The 12,414-nt window shown below is 43.3% G+C and overlaps 1 protein-coding gene and 12 non-coding genes across 13 annotated transcripts in view; 4 read left to right on the plus strand and 9 right to left on the minus strand.

Annotated features, from left to right (window-relative positions):
• The window catches only part of LOC148971945 (uncharacterized), a 443,851-nt gene that overhangs the window by 134,611 nt on the left and 296,826 nt on the right, over positions 1 to 12,414 (plus strand). The gene's annotated exons all lie outside the window — the stretch shown is intronic.
• On the minus strand, positions 6,324 to 6,395 carry trnap-ugg (transfer RNA proline (anticodon UGG)). Its single transcript has one exon. It is a non-coding gene; the product is annotated as a tRNA-Pro (tRNA).
• Positions 6,522 to 6,594, plus strand: trnar-ccg (transfer RNA arginine (anticodon CCG)). Its single transcript has one exon. It is a non-coding gene; the product is annotated as a tRNA-Gln (tRNA).
• On the minus strand, positions 7,027 to 7,098 carry trnap-agg (transfer RNA proline (anticodon AGG)). Its single transcript has one exon. It is a non-coding gene; the product is annotated as a tRNA-Pro (tRNA).
• On the minus strand, positions 7,436 to 7,509 carry trnap-ugg (transfer RNA proline (anticodon UGG)). Its single transcript has one exon. It is a non-coding gene; the product is annotated as a tRNA-Pro (tRNA).
• Positions 7,790 to 7,861, minus strand: trnap-ugg (transfer RNA proline (anticodon UGG)). The gene has a single exon. It is a non-coding gene; the product is annotated as a tRNA-Pro (tRNA).
• Positions 7,988 to 8,060, plus strand: trnar-ccg (transfer RNA arginine (anticodon CCG)). Its single transcript has one exon. It is a non-coding gene; the product is annotated as a tRNA-Arg (tRNA).
• Positions 8,193 to 8,264, minus strand: trnap-cgg (transfer RNA proline (anticodon CGG)). The gene has a single exon. It is a non-coding gene; the product is annotated as a tRNA-Pro (tRNA).
• trnap-ugg (transfer RNA proline (anticodon UGG)) lies at positions 8,953 to 9,024 on the minus strand. Its single transcript has one exon. It is a non-coding gene; the product is annotated as a tRNA-Pro (tRNA).
• trnar-ccg (transfer RNA arginine (anticodon CCG)) lies at positions 9,151 to 9,223 on the plus strand. The gene has a single exon. It is a non-coding gene; the product is annotated as a tRNA-Arg (tRNA).
• trnap-cgg (transfer RNA proline (anticodon CGG)) lies at positions 10,052 to 10,123 on the minus strand. Its single transcript has one exon. It is a non-coding gene; the product is annotated as a tRNA-Pro (tRNA).
• Positions 10,812 to 10,883, minus strand: trnap-ugg (transfer RNA proline (anticodon UGG)). The gene has a single exon. It is a non-coding gene; the product is annotated as a tRNA-Pro (tRNA).
• trnap-cgg (transfer RNA proline (anticodon CGG)) lies at positions 11,924 to 11,995 on the minus strand. The gene has a single exon. It is a non-coding gene; the product is annotated as a tRNA-Pro (tRNA).

Consider the following 12,414-nt stretch of genomic DNA (forward strand, 5'->3'; position numbering starts at 1 on the left):
CATCTAGTATCCCTTTTAATCCGATATTGTAATGATCGACAAGCGTGTCAGTAGTAGAGTGATCGGCAGATGTGGTAAGTTTTTGTAAATCATATGACAGATGTTCAAGGTTAATTTCTTTTGTTTTGCGAAAGCAGATTTTATGTTTAGGTTTATTGAGTGAAGTCGACAGTGAAAAGTCAAATGAAATGAAATTTGCAGATGAAATGAAATGAACAGTTAATACCACTAACAAGGCTCAAAATAGCCCCACACTCACACACTAACATAATGAGACTCCATACATGCAAAACGAAGCATTGAGAACTTTGTAAGTGTACAGACCGTTTAATAAGAAGATACTTTATGAAGACAGTTCACTTCGCGTATACAGACAGGAGCCATCTTAAAAAATAGTCTCGATAAGTCGATCCCCGAACGCCGCTCATACAGTTCAGAAGTTTGTTGAACTTCATACAGTTCAGATCACTCAGCACGACGTTCGTGGATCGACTTATCGAGACTATTTTTTAAGATGGCTCCTGTCTGTAAACGCGAAGTGAACTGTCTTCATAAAGTATCTTCTTATTAAACGGTCTGGACACTTACAAAGTTCTCAATGCTTCGTTTTGCATGTATGGAGTCTCATTATGTTATTGCGTTAGTGTGGGGCTATTTTGAGCCTTGTTAGTGGTATAAACTAGCGATTTCTTTTTACTTACTCAATGCCCCCATTACTAGCATTATACGCTAAACAGTTTTTAGAGATAAAACTCTTTACATTCGATTATCATGAAAACAAATCTCAGAGAACGGTTGACTATGTACCGATGTACTATGTACCTATGTACACGAACCTGTATATAAAACTTTTTATTTTAGGTACACTAAATGCATACAGTGAATAGACAGGATTTTGATGCAAGATGCAAAACAGGCAGAACAGTCGCACAGCTTGATCAAACAGGATCAGGTTATTTTATGTTTAAGATAGATATAGATAAATAAATATTTAGACATTTTTTTATTACATTGATCTTACCTTGAAATGTTTATGTATTTTTTATTAAGAGTTTATGCAACACATGGAAGCTTGATTTCAATCCTTGAATTAAATTGAAAAAAGTAGCACAAAAGACACAAATAAAGAGACATTTTGGAGTTTTTTTTTTGTATGTCAGAAATACTACAGAAACTGAATAAAGTAATCCAATGCAAAATAACACTGGATAGTCTTTTTAGTCCAGATTGAATTAAATACATAGGCTATTAATTCTGATTGCTTACAATTAATGCAATATTATGTTGTCATGACAACTGAATTAATGACAGACACATCTGGCTGCGTTCACTTTAAGAACTAGCACGGATCCATTCCTTTCTCATAATAGTACTGTCTGTCTGTCACACACGTTTAATGCTAATTTAAGACACAATCGACTGTCTTTACGAGGTTACTACCCAGATAGCAAACTGACATTGAATCAACGTGGAAATATGACATCGAAACAACGTTGATCTGACATTGTTTTGCTCATCGAATTAACGTTGAACCAACGTCAGATGCGTCATTCTTTCAAAACTAACGGAAAATCAACTTGAAATCAACGCGTTGTTTCAACGTTATGAAAGCAAACTAATTTTCGATTTCATTTAGCTTTGAAGAATGCCGCGTCTGACGTTGGTTCAACGTTAATTCGATGAGCAAATCAACGTTGTTTCAATGTCATGAGAGACGTCGTTTCCACGTTGATTCAATGTCAGTTTGCTGTCTGGGTACTCACCAAGATCAGAATTTTGACATAATTTTGTGTGTTTTTAACTGTTAAAGTGATATAATCCAGGGATAAAACTTTTGTTTCTGGCAAGCGGATTTAGGCTGTACTGTTTGTGCACGCAGTGAAAGACATCTCTGTGCGCGAGAACGGGATAGTTTAACATTGCTGCTTGAATGTTTAAACTGGTAAAACTTTAAAAGACGTGAAAATGATCATAGGTTACGATGCAATGCTGGCCCAATTGTGCAAGTGAATATTACATCTTGTCCCGACTCCTGAACGCGAGTGTGTATCGACGTCTGCAGCGCTAAGCGCTTGCTTAGTGAAGAGAGAGAAGACGCTAGCGTCCCTACTAAATTCTACGCGCTTGCGTAAAATTACATTGATTTTAAAATTTGGTCGGGTTGAAAACTTATCTCTCTGATAATGGAACTCGGTCTCCCGCTCCCACTGTCAGATCACCGGAAGTTTTCACCAGAAGCAAATGGCAAATGCCCACACACTCAAGTTCAAAAATCAACGGTTGCCATATTTGTGCACAGAGTTAATTCACTGCAGTCGGACATTGGAGATTCACGCTCATAAATTTGCCATAACTTTGAAATGGTTGCTGCCAACTGGGGTGGCAGCAGGGGTGACAAGGCTTTCTATTAGGGTGGCATTTTCCACCCTATGCCACCCCGGTAGATCTGCCCCTGTCCCTTGCTAACTCCTTCCTGCACAGGTTGCGCAAAGGCACAAATCGATTGGGCTCGAGTTCTACCAGGTTTTGGAAGAACACCTCGAAGTGGGCACCTTTTCCAAAGGAATCTTTTTTTGAAAAGCCCTTGGCAATTTGCACAATGTAAGAATTTATTTGGATTGACATTTGGAGAACTCGCTTGTTTACATGGAACAATGACACCTTTTCCCTTTCTAATGACATCTATATTGTGTGCTCTGTTCCCCTGTTTCCTTAGTATAGTCAGTTGCAGCTTTCTTTCCTTGGAGTTCTTTGGAGATGAAATGGCCTTAGTGACTTCAGATTGATCTTTATGAACAAGTTCCAGATGCCTGGCAATTTTGGATAGTGGTTTCTCACAAAAGAGACAGTAATGCTTTTTGGTGTATCTTCTAGATCCATCGTCAGTCTTTTGACTGTGCATGACTGGAAGTGAAGTTATGGAGCTTTCCCTAGATTCAGAGTTCCGGTTTCTAGGTTCCTTGTATGTTTTTCTTATTCCATCTTTGACAGCAGGACTGGCCATGGTGGCAGCATTTTTCTTTAATATACTGCCTCCCTCTGAGTTGGTCTCACTTTCACAATCTGACCCTGGCACATATTCATCCTCTGTTATGTCCATGCTGCTTAGTGAGTCTTCAGAATCATATCCAAGCATTTGTTTTTTATACTGAAATTAATCAGAATTCAGCAAATTAAATTTCCTAAATAAAAGGTCTGTCACTGAAACAGAACTACAATATCTTCCAATGTCTGTAGAATAATATCTAACATCCACAAAAAATACCTTATATTTTACTGCTAAAAATGTAAAAGCAAAAATGTGTAACATGCACGCAATTACTCTAGTTTAATATCTAATTGCATGAATAAATGCAAAATTAAATGCAAGTTAACAAGTATGAATGGTCTAAAACAGGAATAGGCAACTTCGGTCCAGGAGGGCCACTGTCCTGCAGAGTTTAGCTTCAGCCCTGATAAAAAACCTCACCTGCCTGTATCTATCTAATCCTGAAAACATTGATTGCCTTGTTCAGGTGTGTTTAATTAGGGTTTGAGCTAAACTCTGCAGTACAGTGGCCCTCCAGGACCGAAGTTGCCTATCCCTGGTCTAAAGTATCAAACAAACATTGAAAGGGATGCCTTTTAAACTGTCATGAAAATCAGTCAAGATAAAATTAACGAATTCTTCAAACTTTTATGAACTGTGGCCATCATCTATACTTTCTTACCTTGGGATTGGAGTCATTCCCATCTTCTGCAGATCTGGAATCTGTGTCCATGTTGTTTTGGAAGGCAACCTGTAATCAGTCAAACATGACAAATATAAAGGTATTGAGAATTCTACACAGATTATATTATCATGCATATAATGCAATCCCCACTTAGACAAGGTGTCCCCATAAAGACAGTTAAAATACAGATCAATGTCCCCAGAAGGTGTCAAATCACATCACACATCGCTTGTTCATTCTATCCTCAATTTATACACAACAGCAAAAATAATACCCTACAATTTCATGTTGGCTGAGCTTGAGTTGGGGGAAATTTCTTGAATAATGCACAGTCAGCGTGACATTTCGATAAATAATATTACTGTGGTTTTGTCTCTTACAAAGAGATCATTAGAGACATATGCAGAGCAGTGGACAATCAAAATATTTATTGGTGAGTCGTATACCTTTTAAACCCTGTCACAGTTAAATGTGATCTTCAGAAAACAAACTTTCAGGAATAGTGACTTAAAAGGTAGATATTTTATGTAACCCTAATTGACAGATTTAGGCAAGTAATTAATGTTGTTACTTACAAATACACTCTCTGTTCTTTCCAGAGGTGGCACACATTCGCTGGTTGAAGGAGATGCATGGTCAATTTCTGACCATACCTGCAATACAAAAAGAATTATTATTTGAGGCTATGAAATTACAAAACAGATTAGCCACTTTATTGAGACTGAATAACAGTCTTACGAAACAAAAACAAGTGGAAACAAAGCTTTTCCTTTTGCTAGAGTGACATGTGATACAGAAATTCAAATCCGGGAACCAAAATGGCAGAAAAGAGACGAACACCCAAAGCGTATTCAGAAATCTCATAATGCTAGATATAAAAGTAGAAGTTTGTTATCAGCGGACATTGACCGTGAGATGGATGGGACGAATGCGCGCCATCGTTTCCACTGCAGGAACTTTCCCCAGGAACTAGGAACTTTGGGGTGGTATTCGATGTGTTTACACCCCAGGAACCAGGATCCCCCCCCCCCCCCCCCCAAGGCAGATGCATGCACCGCAACAGAGTTATTGGATGTGAAAAGGAAATGGTTCTTCCATAACACTGCACTTTAGGGGCCCTATTTTAACGATCTGAAATGCAAGTGTCAAAGCGCAAGTAACTTTGTGGACGGATCCCGGTGCTGTTGCTATTTTCCCGGCGGGATAAATGCCTCTTGCGCCTGGCGCAAATCTAAAAGGGGTTGGTCTGAAGTAGCTTCATTATTCACAGTTGTGGTTTGGGCGTAACGTGAAATAAACCAATCAGAGCGTCATCCAACATACCCTTTAAGAGACATCCCAACCTACAAGAATTCATTTCAGGGAGGTATATCTCAATGAATGTATTGTTGACAGGGGTGGGGGTATAAAATATGTTAATAAATATAAAATATGTTAATATGTTATATTTTATATTTAATAAGTATTATATATATTATGTATATTATATATTACATAAATACTATTATGTATATTAAATAAATATTAACAAATGATTGTTTTAATTATGGAATTCTCCATAATTAACTCCTAAACTTCAGTAGAGAACAATTCTTTGTAAGGAGGGGTTTCTTTATTGTACATTTATTTGCATGTAGTATGGTTTGTGCTGCGCTGTTTAAATTGGTCAGTGCAGCACTGCTGAGGATTGTTCGCGCCACACTGACCATTGAGTGTCGCTAGGAAACACGTCCGCGCTGCGCTGACGAATCGGCCGCGTGGCTCGGACCATTGAACCGTGCAGATGACATGTCCGCGCGGCACGAGCTCTGTAAAGCCCCGCTGTCTCGTCCCACTTTTGGTTTGTTTTGCTTCCCATATCTCTGCCGTTCACGCGCCGCGCGCATGTATGTTATGCGCGCAGTATCTCGCTCTAGATTCCGGGAGATTTTAACTCATTTGCGGGCATCAGGGAGATGCTATATATGCGTGAGACTCCCGGAACTTCCGGGAGACTTGGGATGTCTGAGGTACGCATGTTGCATGACGGATTATTATTATAACGGCGGATTATTATAACCAGGCGCGCGCCAGGAGCGTTCACAGCCAAGAAGAACGACGTTCTTGTCAGGGCAGTGAAAGACAGAGAAGTGACGTTGTATGGGGGATGGGAGAAGCCAACCAAATCAGCGTCGGTTAAACACACTGTTAGAGCTTACCAGGTTTTTTTTACAGTAAAATACTGGCAACACTGTTGCCAGTTATTTACTGTAGAAATGCACTAAAACTCGAGTTAACTAACTTCACTTGCAGAAACCAACTTAAAAGAATCAACTAAATGTATAATGCATTAATAATGTGAGCAAGGTGAGCTTGTTTAAATAGAAAATAGTGGTGACATCAAACCAAACATCAAACCAAACACCTATAATGGTGACACTCCCTGGCAGGCAACTATTCAGAGTACGTTCTGTGTAAGGAAATATCCGCTTGTCGTCTGGCTGAATCTTGGCTCTGTAGTAGTACAGGTGAACTCAAGAAGCAGTAAGGATTTTAAAACCACGACAGTTTTGAGTTTGGCTCAGTGCTGCAAAAGGTCAGAGCCAACTGGCTGCTTGTTCCAAAGCCGCTGGGCTCGTCCGGCTTTTGAACCCGGGACCTCTCGCACCCAAAGCGAGAATCATACCCCTAGACCAACGAGCCTCGTCGAAAGCAAGTCTTTCGGGAGGGCGCCACAAATTCATTGAAGTTCACCTCAAAGACGGAACCCGACCTGAAAGAAACCACTTGAAGTCATTTTACAGATCAAACGCAAAGCTTGGCAGACAAGGCCCAGTGGCCTAATGGATAAGGCATCAGCCTCTGGAGCTGGAGATTGTGGGTTCAAGTCCCACCTGGGTCGAATTAATGGGCTACATTTAAGATTGCCGTTCGACAAATTCAAGGATGGTTTGTTAAAAGCAAGCCTTTAGCCATGATGACAGCAAGATCTGAATTAGCGTAGAACCGACAAACTTCTGATAGCTGTGTTGTGTTTTTGTGTGCGTCACTCTGCTCTGATCTGTCCTGCCCGTGCATCTGCCCTACCAGAGCAACAAGTATACCTGTGCTCAGCGTTTCTGCCAAAGAGCGGTAATTCAATTAAGAGCGATATAAAATAGTTTGTATCCCACTACGACAGCTACAGGCCTGCAAACACTTAAATTTGGCCGATGCATGTGACGTCAAGTACTATGTGGCTTGCAATAAATGGCAAGATATGAAGTGGCTGATAGAGAAAAGCAGCAACAGCAAACAGAGTCAGAGAATCCTTGAACTCACACTAAAGGTGAGAGGGCTCGTCCGGGATTTGAACCCGGGACCTCTCGCACCCTAAGCGAGAATCATACCCCTAGACCAACGAGCCTGACGGATCAGGTCTCGGAAAATTTTTTTCCAGAGTGGTTTACAAGTTCTAGTTCTATTATTTTTGTAATGTTTTACCCTTTTCTCTAGTTTTAGGCCTAATAACATCTGGCAAAGGCACTACCGATGAAAACTAACCTTGGGACTAATTTGGGTCCATCTGCATTCATGAATGTTGACTAATGTACACTGTCACTTTTCTAAATAAAGAAATTCTCGGCTGAGTTATAGTACAGATGAACACAAGCAGCAGCAAGGATTTCAAGACCACAACAGTTTTGAGTTTAGCTCAGTGCTGCAACGAAATGAGCCAAATGGCTGCTTGTTCTGAAAGTGCTGGGCTCGTCCGGGATTTGAACCCGGGACCTCTCGCACCCACAGCGAGAATCATATACCCCTAGACCAACGAGCCTGGCTGATGAAGGGAAGGGCTACTTGCATACACTTGTAAAGTCACCAAACGCCGGCCTATAGAAAGCGTTTGTGGTTAGGAAGCCGCACTCCCTGGTAGGCAACTACTCAGAGTACGTTCTGTGTAAGGAAATATCCGCTTCTCGTCCGGCTGAATCTTGGCTCTGTAGTAGTACAGGTGAACTCAAGAAGCAGTAAGGATTTTAAAACAACGACAGTTTTGAGTTTGGCTCAGTGCTGCAAAAGGTCAGAGCCAACTGGCTGCTTGTTCCAAAGCCGCTGGGCTCGTCCGGGATTTGAACCCGGGACCTCTCGCACCCAAAGCGAGAATCATACCCCTAGACCAACGAGCCTCGTCGAAAGCAAGTCTTTCGGGAGGGCACCACAAATTCATTGAAGTCCACCTCAAAGACAGAACCCGACCTGAAAGAAAGCACTTGAAGTCATTTTACAGATCAAACGCAAAGCTTGGCAGACAAGGCCCAGTGGCCTAATGGATAAGGCATCAGCCTCCGGAGCTGGAGGTTGTGGGTTCAAGTCCCACCTGGGTCGAATTAATGGGCTACATTTATGATTGCCGTTCGACAAATTCAAAAGCAAGCCTTTAGCCATGATGACAGCAAGATGAATTAGCGTACGTGCTGCAACGAAATGAGCCAAATGGCTGCTTGTTCTGAAAGTGCTGGGCTCGTCCGGGATTTGAACCCGGGACCTCTCGCACCCGAAGCGAGAATCATACCCCTAGACCAACGAGCCTGATTAATCAAAGATTGGGCTACTTGCACACACTTGTACAGTCACTGAACGCTGGCCTTTAACAGAATGGGCAGGCACTAGTTTTAATACAAAACGTTTGTCGTTAGGGAGCCGTACTCCCTGGCAGGCAGCGATTGTGAGGACGTTCTGTGAAGGAAATAAACACTTGTCACCTGGCTGACTTTTGGCTAAATTGGAGTACAGATGAAGACAAGCAGCCTTAAGGATTTCAAAAGCACAGAAGTTTTGATTTAGGTTCAGTGCTCCAAAGGAGGGAGCCAACAGGCTGCTCCTGCGGAGACTGCTGGCCTCATCCGTGATTTGAACCCTGGACCTCTCGCACCCACAGCGAGAATCATATACCCCTAGACCAACGAGCCTGGCTGATGAAGGGAAGGGCTACTTGCATACACTTGTAAAGTCACCAAACGCCGGCCTCCAACAGAATGGGCGGGAACTGGTTTTAATAGAAAGCGTTTGTGGTTAGGAAGCCGCACTCCCTGGCAGGCAACTATTCAGAGTACGTTCTGTGTAAGGAAATATCCGCTTCTCGTCCGGCTGAATCTTGGCTCTGTAGTAGTACAGGTGAACTCAAGAAGCAGTAAGGATTTTAAAACCACGACAGTTTTGAGTTTGGCTCAGTGCTGCAAAAGGTCAGAGCCAACTGGTTGCTTGTTCCAAAGCCGCTGGGCTCGTCCGGGATTTGAACCTGGGACCTCTCGCACCCAAAGCGAGAATCATACCCCTAGACCAACGAGCCTCGTCGTAAGCAAGTCTTTCGGGAGGGCGCCACAAATTCATTGAAGTTCACCTCAAAGACGGAACCCGACCTGAAAGAAACCACTTGAAGTCATTTTACAGATCAAACGCGAAGCTTGGCAGACAAGGCCCAGTGGCCTAATGGATAAGGCATCAGCCTCCGGAGCTGGAGATTGTGGGTTCAAGTCCCACCTGGGTCGAATTAATGGGCTACATTTAAGATTGCCGTTCGACAAATTCAAAAGCAAGCCTTTAGCCATGATGACAGCAAGATCTGAATTAGCGTAGAACCAGACAAACTTCTGATAGCTGTGTTGAGTTTTTGTGTGCGTCACTCTGTTCTGATCTGTCCTGCCCGTGCATCTGCCCTACCAGAGCAACAAGTATACCTGTGCTCAGCGTTTCTGCCAAAGAGCGGTAATTCAATTAGGAGCGATATAAAATAGTTTGTATCCCACTACGACAGCTACAGGCCTGCAAACACTTAAATTTGGCCGATGCATGTGACGTCAAGTACTATGTGGCTTGCAATAAATGGCAAGATATGAAGTGGCTGATAGAGAAAAGCAGCAACAGCAAACAGAGTCAGAGAATCCTTGAACTCACACTAAAGGTGACAGGGCTCGACCGGGATTTGAACCCGGGACCTCTCGCACCCTAAGCGAGAATCATACCCCTAGACCAACGAGCCTGACGGATCAGGTCTCGGACAATTTTTTTCCAGAGTGGTTTACAAGTTCTAGTTCTATTATTTTTGTAATGTTTTACCCTTTTCTCTAGTTTTAGGCCTAATAACATCTGGCAAAGGCACTACCGATGAAAACTAACCTTGGGACTAATTTGGGTCCATCTGCATTCATGAATGTTGACTAATGTACACTGTCACTTTTCTAAATAAAGAAATTCTGGGCTGAGTTATAGTACAGATGAACACAAGCAGCAGCAAGGATTTCAAGACCACAACAGTTTTGAGTTCAGCTCAGTGCTGCAACGAAATGAGCCAAATGGCTGCTTGTTCTGAAACTGCTGGGCTCGTCCGGGATTTGAACCCGGGACCGCTCGCACCCGAAGCGAGAATCATACCCCTAGACCAACGAGCCTGATTAATGAACGTTTGGGCTACTTGCACACACTTGTACAGTCACTGAACGCTGGCCTTTAACAGAATGGGCAGGCACTAGTTTTAATACAAAACGTTTGTCGTTAGGGAGCCGTACTCCCTGGCAGGCAGCGATTGTGAGGACGTTCTGTGAAGGAAATAAACACTTGTCACCTGGCTGACTTTTGGCTAAATTGGAGTACAGATGAAGACAAGCAGCCTTAAGGATTTCAAAAGCACAGAAGTTTTGATTTAGGTTCAGTGCTCCAAAGGAGGGAGCCAACAGGCTGCTCCTGCGGAGACTGCTGGCCTCACCCGTGATTTGAACCCTGGACCTCTCGCACCCACAGCGAGAATCATATACCCCTAGACCAACGAGCCTGGCTGATGAAGGGAAGGGCTACTTGCATACACTTGTAAAGTCACCAAACGCCGGCCTCCAACAGAATGGGCGGGAACTGGTTTTAATAGAAAGCGTTTGTGGTTAGGAAGCCGCACTCCCTGGCAGGCAACTATTCAGAGTACGTTCTGTGTAAGGAAATATCCGCTTCTCGTCCAGCTGAATCTTGGCTCTGTAGTAGTACAGGTGAACTCAAGAAGCAGTAAGGATTTTAAAACCACGACAGTTTTGAGTTTGGCTCAGTGCTGCAAAAGGTCAGAGCCAACTGGCTGCTTGTTCCAAAGCCGCTGGGCTCGTCCGGGATTTGAACCCGGGACCTCTCGCACCCAAAGCGAGAATCATACCCCTAGACCAACGAGCCTCGTCGAAAGCAAGTCTTTCGGGAGGGCGCCACAAATTCATTGAAGTTCACCTCAAAGACGGAACCCGACCTGAAAGAAACCACTTGAAGTCATTTTACAGATCAAACATGAAACTTGGCAGACAAGGCCCAGTGGCCTAATGGATAAGGCAGCAGCCTCCGGAGCTGGAGATTGTGGGTTCATGTCCCACCTGGGTCGAATTAATGGGCTACATTTAAGATTGCCGTTCGACAAATTCAAGGATGGTTTGTTAAAAGCAAGCCTTTAGCCATGATGACAGCAGGATCTGAATTAGCGTAGAACCGACAAACTTCTGATAGCTGTGTTGGGTTTTTGTGTGCGTCACTCTGTTCTGATCTGTCCTGCCCGTGCATCTGCCCTACCAGAGCAACAAGTATACCTGTGCTCAGCGTTTCTGCCAAAGAGCGGTAATTCAATTAAGAGCGATATAAAATAGTTCGTATCCCACTACGACAGCTACAGGCCTGCAAACACTTTAATTTGGCCGATGCATGTGACGTCAAGTACTATGTGGCTTGCAATAAATGGCAAGATATGAAGTGGCTGATAGAGAAAAGCAGCAACAGCAAACAGAGTCAGAGAATCCTTGAACTCACACTAAAGGTGAGAGGGCTCGTCAGGGATTTGAACCCGGGACCTCTTGCACCCTAAGCGAGAATCATACCCCTAGACCAACGAGCCTGACGGATCAGGTCTCGGACTATTTTTTTCCAGAGTGATTTACAAGTTCTAGTTCTATTATTTTTGTAATATTTTACCCTTTTCTCTAGTTTTAGGCCTAATAACATCTGGCAAAGGCACTACTGATGAAAACTAACCTTGGGACTAATTTGGGTCCATCTGCATTCATGAATGTTGACTAATGTACACTGTCACTTTTCTAAATAAAGAAATTCTGGGCTGAGTTATAGTACAGATGAACACAAGCAGCAGCAAGGATTTCAAGACCAAAACAGTTTTGAGTTCAGCTCAGTGCTGCAACGAAATGAGCCAAATGGCTGTTTGTTCTGAAACTGCTGGGCTCGTCCGGGATTTGAACCCAGGACCGCTCGCACCCGAAGCGAGAAACATACCCCTAGACCAACGAGCCTGATTAATGAATGTTTGGGCTACTTGCACACACTTGTACAGTCACTGAACGCTGGCCTTTAACAGAATGGGCAGGCACTAGTTTTAATACAAAACGTTTGTCGTTAGGGAGCCGTACTCCCTGGCAGGCAGCGATTGTGAGGACGTTCTGTGAAGGAAATAAACACTTGTCACCTGGCTGACTGGTGGCTAAATTGGAGTACAGATGAAGACAAGCAACCTTAAGGATTTCAAAAGCACAGAAGTTTTGATTTAGGTTCAGTGCTCCAAAGGAGGGAGCCAACAGGCTGCTCCTGCGGAGACTGCTGGCCTCATCCGTGATTTGAACCCTGGACCTCTCGCACCCACAGCGAGAATCATATACCCCTAGACCAACGAGCCTGGCTGATGAAGGGAAGGGCTACTTGCATACACTTGTAA

This window comes from Pimephales promelas, chromosome 16 (assembly GCF_988280905.1).
Source record: "Pimephales promelas chromosome 16, fPimPro1.hap1.1, whole genome shotgun sequence".
In the NCBI taxonomy this organism is placed as follows: Eukaryota; Metazoa; Chordata; class Actinopteri; order Cypriniformes; family Leuciscidae; genus Pimephales; species Pimephales promelas.